The sequence below is a fragment of the Melanotaenia boesemani genome, chromosome 1 (genome assembly GCF_017639745.1).
Source record: "Melanotaenia boesemani isolate fMelBoe1 chromosome 1, fMelBoe1.pri, whole genome shotgun sequence".
In the NCBI taxonomy this organism is placed as follows: Eukaryota; Metazoa; Chordata; class Actinopteri; order Atheriniformes; family Melanotaeniidae; genus Melanotaenia; species Melanotaenia boesemani.
In genome coordinates, this window is record NC_055682.1 from 24,934,273 (window position 1) to 24,948,982 (window position 14,710).

Genomic DNA, 14,710 nt, shown 5'->3' on the forward strand with positions numbered 1-14,710 from the left:
CGGCAGCTCAGGAGGAAGAGCAGTCGTCTTTCAACCGGAAAGGTAGGCGGATCGATTCCAGGCTTCTACTGACTACATGCCGAAGTGTCCTTGGGCAAGACACTTAACCCCACGTTGCCTCCCAATATGCCTATCGGGGTGTGAATGGTGTGTGTGAATGGGTTAATGTGATAAGTAGTGTAAAGCGCTTTGAGTGGTGAAACTGACTGGAAAAGCGCTATACAAGTACAAGTCCATTTACCATTTTACAAAAGAAAAGGAAGAAGAAGCCTGTGTTCTGTATTCATTTTACACATTTCATTTTTAATCATTTCAGCCGGGTTCACAAAAGGTGGGCTGGAATGGCACAGCATGCAAGAGAGGAGAGGATGAAACTGAGAATGTGTAAAAGAGAAAAGCCTGAGCTTTTATGATTTTTTTTTTTTATTTTGTTTTAGAAATTCTGCAATAAGCCAGCACAAAAGATGCAACATGGAGCAAGAGAGGCAAGAGGAGGTGGAGGAGGAGTTGCTTCTTGTTGCTGTTGCAGCAGATGAATTGATGAGTCAGTTATGTGAGAGTGATACTGCCTGATCTACAATCTCAGATGAAGATGCATGCTCTGTAGCTAGAACTGACTGTTCCCAAATGTTTTGGTCCTAAGTCATATGAAAATTAATTCTTCTAAGGCAAGGTATATAAATATGCTTTATCTCTAATTGAAAATGTTCATGTACGACGGATAAATAGAAATATAATCAACAAATAACACAATACTCAAAAGAATAATAAAAAAAAAAAAAAGAAAATTCACAAAAAAAGAGAAAATCATAAAATAACCCAATAAGGTGCAAAAGTTTAAAAAGCACTCAAGCTAAAAATCAAAAATCATCATGATAGCAACCCACTGTTTAGCTTTAAATACTGTATAAATTGCTGTGGACGAACCATTCTTGATCCAACCTTTACAACACTCAGTTCATTCAGGTTTGCTGGCATTGGTTTGTGCACAGCTCTCTGAAGATCCAACCACAGCATTTCAATGAGATTTAGCTGCGGACTTTGACTGGGTCATTGCAACACCTTGAGTCTTTTCTATTTTAGCTACTCTATTTTAGATTTGCAGGTACACTTGGGATAAGTGTAATTTTCTTTCTCTGTGGTGGATTTGTAAGGCAGAAAACGTGCTGCTTCAGTGGCTCAAGTAGCGACACTGAATATGTGAATAAAACAAAGGCTTAAGTAAATAAGGCTTTACTTATGGTGATGGTTTAGTTTTGTTTTTCCAGTACAATCCAGGGACTGTGGTGTTCACTGTACAGGTTACAATGTTTTTTTTCTACTTTTCAGGAAACAAAAACCTTTATAGAAGATTTGGCTTATGCATGCAGTGAAATAAGGAGTGAGAGGGAATTTGTTGGACTATATTTCGCTGCTGGTTTTATACATGATCCTTAAGCCATTGAAACATGTGGCAAAAACTATTCATTTTTGACAGACCCACCACAACAGTCATGGTTTAATATACATGTTAACAATAAAGTAGTCATGTATCTATATGTGTTTCTGCTTTTAATGAAATTGACTGAGCTTAATAAGAAAAATACTACAAAGATCTAGACTAATAACTCCCTGCTGTAAAATGACAGTGTTAGCCACTGCAGTCACCCCTTGGAAAGATCTAATAACTGTACAATCAAACTGTCATCAGACACTTTAATTTAATTCTCCATTTTTAAGTTTGAATGTTTACAATAAATCCTCAAAATCAGCATAAGAATGTGTGCAGGTTTTTATTTACTTTTTCTAGGCTCTTCCTTTCCTCCCAGGCTAAGGTTTATAATATGTTCACTTTTTAGGCCAACACTCAGGTTAAAGGAGATATTTACTATGTTGTCACTTGACTTACAGCACCCTCTTTTATTTTAAAAATCAAGAGCAACAGCACAAGAGAGAGAAGAGCTGTTTATTTCACTTTAATATTGATCTCATTCCTGATTCACATCACATATAAGGCATATAGACATGGCAAAAATCACATTCTGTGAGCATTTGAGGGCATTCCAAAGAAACTCCACGAATCATGTTGTCAGCCAAATTGATGTTTTTATTTAGAGTATCTACAGCAATAAATGTAGCATTGAAATTTTCTTATTTTTCCTCTGATGGCCACTAAAAAGCTCATGCGGATGAGTCAGAATACTTATGTATCTATCTACAAATGCAACCCCATTTCCAAAAAAGTTGGGATGCTGTGTAAAATCTAAATGAAAACATAAGTCAATGATTTGCAAATTTTATAGACTCGTATTTCATTCCCAATAGAACATAAACAATATATCCAATGTTGAAACTGACACATTTTACCATTTCATGGAAAATATTGGTTAATTTTGAATTTGATGGCAGCAACACATAAACACAGTGATGTTTACCAATGTGTAGCAACCCCACTTGTAACAACTGTATGTTGTTGCAAGTGGGGGTCTGGGAAGTGAGGAGACCAGTTGCACTTTAAGGAGATTCCTTGGCCTTAGTTGCCAGATTTTCCTTTTCATGGTGCTCCAAATGTTTCTAATGGTGAGAGTTCTGGGGTCTCATTTATAAATCTGGCATGCGGCAAAAAAACAATCAGGTTCATTAAACCGTGTGCATGCACACCTGCAGACAATTTTCCCTTTAAAGCTCATAGACTACTTGGAAATGTGCACACCTGAATAAGCCTCATATTCCGCCCTTAACACGCCCAAACCCAGCTGTAAATGATCAATGCAAAGCAGGACATGAACATCATTGCATATAAAGAAGCCTGCTGATCAAAGAGTGAATCATGGCAACAAATTAGAAAGAACACAAAGAAAATAAATGTTTCCTACACAGAAATTGAAGTGCTCATGGGTGAGTTTGAGGCTAGAAAAGGCTTTTTTTTTTTTTGGTGGCCACAGCAGCAGAGGCACAAATAAAATGCTGCGAGTGTCAACGTGTTGCATGTGCGGTCTAGCCTGACAAGCTTGTGTGGCATTGTGTCGGAGAAGGAAGGAGACACTGACTTGGCAGAGACTACAGATGAACCAGTAAAACACTGTTACATATTTTATGACATGGCTGTGTAAAGTATTTTAGACACATGTAGAAAAACAGCAGGCTGACGTGCTGTGTTCCTACAGTTCTTCCACATTCAGGGGCGGCAGGTGGTGAGGGTGAGGAGGTCCACTACTGTGTCTGGTGCGCATTTTGCATCTGGAAGGTCTCGGTTTCTGACCAAAGTTTTACTCCAAACACAAAGGGACACAAACAGTGCCATTAAAATCATAGCTGATGAACTTAAAAAAATTAGTTTTGCATAGTTGTCATCCCAAATGTTGCATTATATCCTCATGGATCTTTGCTCCCCGTGTGATGCCTTCTTGTCGGGAGAAGGGAGAGGAATGTCTACCCTCAGTGCCATCTTATGGATCACAATTTTTGTGTGGGAAGTAGTACGCCACTTTCAGACCCCATTTTGTGTGCACGGCAATGGTTATAAATAAGATGGAAGAATACGTTCTTTTTCAAACCTCTGTATGCTCTTCAGCATTGATAGTGTCTTGACTGATTTGGAAGCTGTCCACGCCATAGGACATAATGCACCCACATACCATGAAGGCTATGGAATTGTGTGCCAATAACAAACTGGACGGTTCCACTACTATTTGGTCCACAGGACACAGTGTCCACGGTTTCGGAAAATCATTTCAAATCTTCATTCATTTGACCACAGAACAGTTTTCCATGTGGTCTCAGACCACCTAAAGTGAGCTTTGGTCCAGAGAAAACACAGGCCTTTCTGAAACATGTTCACATATGGCTTCTTCTTTGCAAGAAAAAGTTTTAACCTGCATTCATGGATTGAATGGTGAACTGTATTCACAGACAAGTGATTTCTGGAAGTGTTCCTGAGCCTGGACAGTAGTTTCCAGACAAGAATCATGCCTGTTTTTTATGCAGTGTTTCCTGAGGGCCCAAAGATCACAAGCTTCCAGTTTAGACCTTGCCATTACATGCCATCAGATTCTAAATGAAAATGTTAAAATGTCTCAGTTTCAAAATCTGATATGTTGTTTGTTTTATTGGGAATAAAATTAGGGTTTATTGGGAAATCATTGACTTTGGTTTTTATGTACAATTTACGCAGCATTATAATTAATGGATCTAACCATCCAAAATAATATGTAACTATATTTTTGTGGTCACATAACTTGGTTCTTTTCAGAGGACTGGAGATAGATGAACTTGAGAATTGAACAAAAGAGACAGAGAATGTAACACACGAAATGGACTGAGAGATGAAGAAGGAAATAAGACAGAAAGATAAGGCAAGAAATAACAATTTATCACAGTTCAAAAGCAGCCCTTGTCAGACAGACAGAAAGTCTGAGACCATGATTGGTTTATTGTATGTTTTGTTAGCAATGTACAATAGTACATCACAAGTACATCACAAGACCTCACAATCAGTTGAAGTTTTAAATTCTGGATAAAGATCCATTTTAATTTGTAATTCTCTGTTTTAAAACCAGACTGTTTTTATTGTTTTTTGCAGTCATTTTTAAAATTATATATATATATATATATATATATATATATATATATATATATAAGATGATTGAGCAAAAGACTGGACGGTTCTTTAAAAACTGACATTAAAAACTGAATAATTTTAATTCTCTGGCCTCATAGCAAGGGCACAGAGGACAGATAAGAATGTATGAAGGGTGCACACAAAAAGTATCAGGCAGAAAGAGAGAGAGAGAGGAAGGCAAGAGAGTAAACAAAAAATGGAAGTTGGAAAAGACTGGGGAAGGTTTTTCCCTCTTATTTGGGTTAGTATATGTTTTTATTTTATTATTATTATTATTATTTGGCTAAGCAAATCAAATGTTGTGCACTGTTAACACCAGTAGAGGGCAGGACATGTTACTGTATTAACTTTGCAGCTTTTTAAAATCAACTTAAGAAACTGTGAAGCCTGTTCTTATCATGTATCATTACTATACATAACCATTTGTTTAGACTGATGATTTATTTAATTGGATTTTACATTTTTTTAATTGAATAGATGCTTAATAATTACAGCTAGAATGACAAAATAGCTAAAAAAAAAAAATCAATAAATCTGTCACACATTTTGTTTTCCCTCCAAGGCAAAAGCAAAGGTGCAGGTGTGAGCCCAACAGGGTTCAAATTATAGGGGAGCTAAGAGGAGCTCGGCTCCCCTGAAGACATTCAGCTGATACCTTAAGGGGGAGCCCTAAAATAGTCCAGCTTTTCATAGGAGTTCCTGATATCTCTGAAAAGAATGGCATTAATTTGTCAGCATTGTGTGTTTATTAATTTATTTCTTTTAATTATTAATTCTTCTAAACAACGCAGGTGAGCTGTTGTTTCCTTCAGCACCATGGACAGCAGATTTTTTGTTGTATGCAGAGCGTCCATAAAACAAGCTGACGATATCCTTGTTTTTGTGGTTATTAAAATAACTTTCTGTCCCTATTTTTGATTTAACAAGCATGCATACAGTAGTAGCAGAGAGGTTTTATTGGGTAGTAATCATGTTTTTAAAGGTGCTATGTGCACAAATACACTGCTCAAAAAATATAGGGAACACTAAAATAACACATCCTTGATCTGATTGAATGAAATATTCTCATTAAACACTTTGTTCTTTACATAGTTGAATGTCCTGACAACAAAATCACACAAAAATAATCAATGGAAATCCAATTTATTCACCCATGGAGGTCTGGATTTGGAGTCACACTCAAAAACAAAGTGGAAAAACACACTACAGGCTGATCCAACTTTGATGTAATGTCCTTAAAACAAGTCAAAATCAGGCTCAGTAGTGTGTGTGGCCTTCATGTGCCTCTATGACCTCCCTACAACATCTGGGAATGCTCCTGATGAGGTGGCAGATGGTCTCCTGCAGGATCTCATATCAGCTTTGGACTCAAGCATCCGCCAATTCCTGGACAGTCTGTGGTGCAACGTGGCGTTGGTGGATGGAGCGAGACATGATGTCCCAGATGTGCTCAGTTGGATTCAGGTCTGGGGAAAGGGCGGGCCAGTCCATAGCATCAATACCAAAGACACTTCAACATTTGTGGCTACAGTTTGAGATGAGTTGAATCAGTCAGCCACTGTCTACATATGTGTTAGCTATTTGAAATAATCTCTACTGCTTATGTTCTTCCTAAAGGCCCCTCTATTTAGGTATGCCATTTTGAGAAATTCAAGCAAAATTAGGCACTTCCTATCCAGGCCAATTCTGTGCCTCTCAATTTTAGTTGATATGATCCTACACAACAATATTTAGTGGACTTTTAATCAGTTTAAGGGTTTGCAATTTAGATTCCTAGCCTCTCAATATGTTGAGTGTGTGGTAATGAATACTCAAATGACAACATCAGAGGATACAAGTATATGGGTGGGCTATATTTTAATTAAACATTTGTATTAGCCAGCCAGAGCATTTTTAAGTGCAACTGTTATTTTCTACTATAATTAACTGTTCTCTGTGGATTGGATTTGGTTGAGGTGACACCAATATGTATCTTAGATGTCTGTTAACAGTCCATTTCCTTCAAAAGATTAACAACCCAATTTGAGCTGTCTCACTTCCTCCGTCTTGTATTGTGCTTTTGTCACTTTTGTGCCACTTTGCGTTTATATTTCCAGAGCTTTAACTGGTACTCAACATTTATCTTTTGTCCTTTAATGTGCATTGTTGCCTTCTACTACAGTATCATGCAAAAAGGAAGTCACAGGCAAAAACATCTTCTTGATGTTGAAACAGATAGATACAGATGGGCAGTCAGACTGATGTACAAAGCAGCAGGAAGACACACAGGCTGGATGGTATGTTGGCTGACTGTAAAATATGGGTGGTGCAAATCATTACATACACTGGTTGACTGCCTAGCTGACCAACTTGGATAAACAGCTAAATATTCAAAACCCAGCTCACTTATTTTTTTATATGAATGCCAAACATCCAAAAGATCAGTGAGCTAGCCTGATTAGGGTGGTGGGATGATAGAATAAGAAAAAAGGAGGAGAGATATACAAAGGCTAAAATACACGCAGGGATATGGAATCTTGTCAGTCCATCAGTAAAGTGACAGTAAGACGACTGCTGCTTATTACCCGACTGACAGACTGGCTGACAGGCAATCTCGTGTGTGTTTGCATGTGAGCACACATGAATTATCATATGTCTACTGGAAAATCCTCTATTTAATACACAAATCACAGCATCATTTTATTTTCAATTTAACAAAAGAAGACAATGTTTTTTTTCTTTCTTTCATAAATTTAAAATACAATATGTTTTGATAAAATAATATGTACATTTTTATTCTAATTTATATTGGTATAAAACTTGCAGAGTCTTATATTTTTCCAGTCACTACAGTTAGACCTGTTTAGCAAAAAAAAAAAAAAAAAAAAATCTACGTCAGCACCACCGTGTGCTGACACCCCTCACAAACAGTTTTACCTCTGCAGGTTATTATCCATGGTAGCTCTATAATGTGGCCCTTGCCACTTTGATCAATAGAAGCCCTATACAGCATATTGCCAAACCCTCTCTTAAGTCTTTGACCGGTGGTAAAAATCAACCTTGGCCTAAAGCAAAATGCCCTTCAAAGTTCACATGCCCATGAAATTAAAAAATGAAGGAGCAAAGCATGCTTCTAATAATTGGTTTCACTTTGTTCACATCTTATTTGTTGAGTGGTGAAATATTCATGTGATAATGTTACTGCTGTCCCCTGTGAGCTACCAAGGTGATTTATTCTAGCTTGTGATGTGGCAATTCTTCTTCTGCTTGAGAAAAATAGTGAATGCACAGAAAATGCACCAGACAGTAGTGGTGTTCCGATCGATCGGACACCGATCATTATCGGCCGATATCCGTAAAAAAGTATGTGATCGGTGTTCGCCGATCAATGCCTTTTGTTGCCGATCACAAAATCTGACCACCTATATTTCATACTCTGCAACCTGCAGAAGCGCTGCGGGCAGTGTCATAGCTCCCGCTTTCCTCCACAATTTGCATGCGCGCGGTTGCAAATCCAAAGCAAACATGTCTGCCGTGTGGAAGTTTTACACTGTGTGTGAGAGTGATGTAAAGTTTGCATCCTGCAACACGTGCAACGCAAAAGTACCTCGCGGGGGAAGTACGTCAAAATCCTTCAATAAAACGAATCTAATACGGCATTTAAAGAACAAACACTTGACGGAGTACGCTGAATTTTCGAGGCTCACTGCACAGAATGAAAGGAAGACGCTGGTGCAGCCAGAGCGCAGCTAACGCAGCCAACAGTTACCAACACTCGTCCGTATGAGCGTGACAGTCAAGCAAATAACCACAAAAATAATTCAGTTAATCGGCCTTGACGACCAACCGTTCTCAGTGGTGGAGGACGCCTCTTTTACTTGGCTTTTTTTTTTAGCAATATTAAGATTTTGTTTTACTTTCTTATTTAGCCTTATGAGAGCCTTATGTGTTTTCAGTCTGTTAAAATATAGTACTACTGATTACTGAAAGATAGCGCATTGTACTATGTACATGTTATTGTCTAAATTAGGGGGATTTTATGGTTCCTTTTCCACATCAAATAGTCGGCAGTGCTTTTAAGAAAATTACAGCCAATCCATGTGATTATCGGTGATCGGCAGTGATCGGTGATCGGCAGTGATCGGCACTCATGGGTGATCGGTATCGGAATCGGCAACAAAAAACCTGATCGGAGCATCCCTACCAGACAGGCTGCAAAAGGAGACGACTGCACAAATGTGAAAAATGCTAATAATGTTCCATCCACAGAATCACGGGGCATATATCACATATGATAAAATGCAAAAACCAAAGAATACCTAAAAGTAAATAAACTTAAAGAAATGGCTAACAGAACACATCTCCTGACTTTATATCCACTGCAGATTTTACAGTATCTAAGCATGAAATGCTTGTATTTACAAGTACCAATGTACTGGCAATGGGCGTTACATCCATCTCAAGCACTTGTCTGTTTCTTTATATAGTAACCGATGGGGCGTTAGGGATAAACACGTGCTTTTGCTGTGGTCTGGTGGTGCTGTAACATCTATGGTCACAATATAAACTCAGTTGGTAGTTTGTTAAGTGCAAAGGATTCTGACTAATGCAGTCTAATACAAAAGTAAAGCTATAAATTTATTTTTATGAAGGTAATAATGTTCATTTTATGTTGGATTTGTTGTTGGTTCAGTCATATTTTGTGGCTACTAGACTAGATCTGTAGGCTGGCTGATGCAAATGTTTAATTAAAATATAGCCCAGCCATATACTTGCATCCTCTGATGTTGTCATTTGAGTATTCATTACCACACACTTTAATCATTTGCTCTACCAGACTCCTCATCTAAGAGCAATTAACGTATTATCAAAACTATTTCAAGTGATGTAATATAAAGTTGCCTTTCCTATATGCATTTGTATTTGTGGATCAAAGCCTCACGACCTTTAGCATGTCCTTGCAGTCCACTGGTAAATCTGACTCAAAAGTGACTTGCCAAGCAGAAAATTTCAATAACTTTTAAGCTTTTAGAGTTGCTTCAAACAGCTTTCTGAAGCTCTCTGTATTTCATTCGGCCAGCTCAAGTGGAATAGATTATACGCGAATGCAGAAAATACACAGCATTGATATTTGGCATCTTAGCTCTGACCTCTTCACTCCCCACAAGGAAGCACCAAGAAGGGAGCATGGTTTTCAAATTCTATGAGTCACATGAGAGAGGTGGCTTCAGGCATGTGGCAAAAGAGTGAGCAGAGTAGTGATGGTTTAAAAACATGTCATGATAAAAAGGCGGAGATGTATTTCTGTTTCAGTGAGAAGAGTACATCATTGAGTATGGGGCTCAACTGGGTTACAGGCTTTATTCACTTTCAAGTCAACAATGACTTGGGCAAAAGTAGATAAATGTGTCCTAAACACCATTTTGAAATATGGTTCCTAGATGTGAACCAAAAACATTCCAGGTTTGTGAAGAAATATCTGTGGTAAGTTTTTGGTGTTAATATTTTGTGTGTTTTATCCCTTTTGTGTAAGTGTCACCTTTGTTTGTAATCCCTGCTCTAATTAGTTTCACCTACAATTTATTCAATATGTGTTTAGTTTTACTCTCCTTTAGGTTTAATTTAAGTCATTTTTGTTGACTTAACCTTTCTGTTTCTTTTGTGCTCCGTGCACATGTCCTCATAATAACTCATAACAAACTTTAACACATTTGAAAAAAATATATACATAAGTCAAGATAGATTTTAATGTATTTAATCATCTCAGGCACAATTTTGTCATAAAATCTAGATCAATCAAAGCCAGATTAAAAGAGATTTTGACAGCCCCATGACTTCAGCAGCTGTTTTCTAAGGACCCACTTCACAATCCTGTTGTCACAGTTTAAAGCAATTTATGTGTTGGGCCCAAGCGGCAACCTTGGCCGGTGACATGTGAAGCCTATGCGAAGTGCAAAATATTGCAGTTCACTCCTCATCCACTAGGGGCTGGCTCCAAAACAGAGCAAATCCCCACAGACTCCCATGTCAAAAAGACCAACTTCACAGCAGAAATAAACATGTTTAAAGCCTGGTACAAAAATCCATTTTACGATTAATAGGTTAAGTTTACCTTCATGAAAACTGTGAGGGGGTGATTTTTTATTTATTTTATTTTTTTTTTGTAACTCATCCGTTTGGATGTTATTTAATCTTGAAATTTGGCATATTTAGGGGTGTGTCCTTTTGATTGACAGGTATCCAATAACTGCGGCAAGAAGGAACCGTGGATTTTAGATGGCTAACAGCGCGTCTTAGCTAACAGCAGCTAAAACCCTACCTCTGTTAGCTGGTTAGCTACCGTTAGCTCCGGGTTAGCTTGGTTAGCTCTTAGCTACAGGCAGCTCCACCACCTTCATCCACCCCCACCTTCACAGTCTCCCTCTCAGCTCCACATCTTTGCTCATTTTTGGATTTTCCAGTAATGACGACATGCGTGACGCTGCCAAGATGGCGACAATGGGAACCACCTAATGAGCTTCAATTCAGCTCTTCAGAAACCTATGGGTGACGTCACGGAGGCTCTGTCCATCTTTTATATACAGTCTATGGTTGTGCCCGGACAGAACCACCAACTTTCTTAGTAAATGTGTCAAACCTGCCGGTAGTCTGTCAGCATCACTAGGGATTCCTAGTTATTCTATTTGTGGCCTATGAAAGTCACTACATGTTATAAATCTATTTGATGGAAAGCCTTCAGAAACTTGGCCGCAATGGGAGACCCCCCCCCCCCCCCCCCCCTGCCATGTGTTTTTTATGTTGTGAATGTCTGAGTTATGTGCTTTTATGTACTGAGGTGTGTTTTTTTTTTGTATCTCAACACTGGGCCCTTAGGCCCAGCGTGGAGATGCCTTTGTTTTTTCTCTAGTCTCATCTTATTCCCCTCATGTTATTTTTTCCATCTATATCTAATACTAATATAGGTGCGCCGCGCTGTGGCTGCTGCCTCAGTCTGCCTGATCCTGTTTGTGCTTACATGTTGTTGCTGTCTAGTCTTGGACGGGTTGTACTGGAAGTCATTTCGTTGTACCTGTGTTCTGCACTTGTATAATGACAAATAAAGAATCTTGATCTTGAGTGACCATTGCAAAACATGAGCTTGATAGTTACACAAGATGGATCCAGTAAAATCCATGACCTTTGGAGCTATAACAGCTTTTGAAAGTCCATTCAACACAAATAAAACAATATGACAGTCTGTTGGAAAATATAACCCATTCTCCTCCCAAAAAAAGCATTTTTTTTTCTTTTTGAGAGATAACAGCAGTTTAGTTTTTAATATGGCTCTGACATCTAGAAAAAAACAATCTGTCACACACTAAAAAGTAACAAGACCAAAGTTAACTCATAAACGAATATTACATTCTTCTGCAATAATCTCGTAAAGTATTTGGCTTGTACTTGCCTCACTTGTACAGTAGATGTATGCCCATAGTTTAAACTATTTGTTTCAATCCATCATTCTGGAACCTAATCCATTTTGAACAGCAGTCTATCTGTAACACAACCCAGGTCAGCGTGAACGGACAGACAAGAAGCACTTGTTTTGTGGAAGACAGAGACGTAAATAGCATTGGAAATAAAACGAAGGGCAGGTAATTAAAGAAATCCTGAAACAAAGTAAACAACAACCTAATTTTCAGTTGCAGATCATTTTTCCTGACTTAAAAACAACAGAGACGTCACAGACAAATGGGCAAGTTGGGGGAAGATTCAAACTGTTTTTTTTTGTAGTTTTCTTGAAATTACAGAAAAGCTATAGACTTTATGTTGGAAAAAACTGTGCTGTAAATCTTGGGTGATGAATTTGGGAATTTTAGGAAAGCTAGGAAATTTGTAGGTAATGATGCAGAAAACACCAAAGGCTCTTTTCTTCCCCTGTATGTGCTGCTGAAGTGGAAAAAAAGAAGAAAAAATGAGAGGAAGAGAAAATGGCCTTGGGCAAGATGGCCATTTTTTCTTTTTAAATTTCTCTTAGTTTCAACATTTAATGCAGATTACTGTAGTCATTTGAAATTTATGTAACTTCACAATTTCATCCCCAATGGGTGACATTTTAAAGATGTATAAAGCTCAAACTAAAAAGGACATTGGAAGGTTGAGTAATATAATTTAATTGTAATGGAATAGAAACCAAAAAAAGTTGACAAAAAAACATTGACAAGGATTTTTTTTTATTTTTTTTTATAGACAATTAGTTGCTAACCCATTTGCATGAAACTCTAAAAACAGTTTACCTAAGGCTCACTATTTTGGCCTAAAGCTACATTTCTAACAAATATGTAATATACTGTTTTTGAAAATATCACTAAAAATATCACTTGCATCTGTTTGACTTATTTTAAGAAGAGAAGAAGAGATGAGATGAGATGAGATGAGATGAGATGAGATGAGATGAGATCATGGAGTTGTGGTCACAGGCTTTAGTGGCAGAATTACAGTTCTTTTGCCTCTGGGAGTGGAAGTTATCTATTGAGATATAAAAACTCATTCATTCACTTACAGACACACACACACACACACACACACACAAACAGGAAATAGCCACAGGTAAAAGGTACATAATATCGCCCACATCTCAGTCTGCTGCATTGATGTGAGGAATAAAGTGTCTTGCTAAGGGGACACTGTGTCAGTGGGCAGCAATTGAGGTGAGCGATAAATGTTTAAAAAACCCTGCTGATTCTCTGGTGTCCTTATTCAACACACTGTTGTGCAGTCCCCATATTTTTAAACCAGTGCCTCTACTCAGAAACCAACAATATCTATCACATTGTATACCAGAGCTGCTCAATCCAATTATAACATGTAATAGCTATGTTTTTTCATAGAGCCAAATCTTGCAGTTTTACTTCACATCAACAAACAAAAAAAACAAAACTGTACAAATGCAACATTTTCCACTTGCATTGATCTTTGTCTATGCATAGTTTTCTGTGCAGTGTCATTGCAGAGGTGCATGCACAACCAGGGGACAGAAAGCAATGCTCATCCCAGTTTGTGTGACTGAGCCAAGCCCCCAAGCAGAGATAACAGAGATGTTAACTATACCAATTGCCTAAAAAAAATTAGATGATTCAAAACTCCACATTGATAACAGTCTTTGCCAAGAGCAGGAGAAGATGTTGAAAGTAAAAGATGGACTGAGGTTGTCAGGTGTCATTCTGTTGTACCAAGTTATTCTGGTTAAGTTGAACTTGTTGCGCATATATTTTTTATCCGGGTTCAGGTGCACCACACTCCATGTGCTCCCCAGCCTCCTGAGCTAATTGCGGATGTTTTAGTCAGTGGTCTGGCTCACACTGGGTGCGCCGCAGCACGTGTCAGAAAAGTCCCAGAAGCATCTTGGCGCAGCTCTTTATTAAACATCCGTGTCGGGTCTATGTTTGATGAATCACACCTCCACAACGAGTCAAGCTCAGCAGTCCAGATAGGACCAGACTGGGGATTAGACACGGAACCAGTGTAAAGCATCCAGATTTGTGATTGCTGATCTATGTATGATTAAGTCATTACCAGAGAGTCCAATTTGTTGAAGGAACAGGATATTGTGTAGGCCGCTGAATGCAGATACATCTTACTGGGTTGTAAACTGGGTTCTCGTGTTTACATGGGTCACTGTTTGAATCTAGTGGGCCATTTAAAAACCGACATTTTAATTAATGTTAAAATCTGGACAAAACAAGAAGGTTGTGAATGAATTCCATGTGATTACAGAACAGCTCCTAAATGTTAACATGAGGGAGTTTATTTATTCAGCACTTTATTAAAATAATTAAATAATCTGTATTCTTTAATAAGTTGCCATAATAAAAGTAGATATTTTTTTAAATACACAATCTAATTTAACTTGTAAGTTTTATTCTAAATTTAACAAGCAATATCTGGAAGAATCAGTTGCAAATGTCCCTAAAATCCTTGGAGAAATAATCCACACACAAAGTCCACCTTTTCGACAGGTCCATTCTGCCTAGCAGCAGCCTTAGCAAGGGTTTGTGGGTATCCAGACGACTGGCAGTTAGCCAGGTCCTTTAGACTAAAGTATTTTTCTCTCTGTCTGTCTCATACTCATAAGCACACGCAGCTTTGTTT

At 38.0% G+C, this 14,710-nt stretch overlaps 1 protein-coding gene across 1 annotated transcript in view; it reads right to left on the reverse strand.

Moving 5' to 3' along the window:
* Positions 1 to 14,710, reverse strand: part of LOC121640431 (CUB and sushi domain-containing protein 1-like) — a 344,948-nt gene that overhangs the window by 284,934 nt on the left and 45,304 nt on the right. The gene's annotated exons all lie outside the window — the stretch shown is intronic.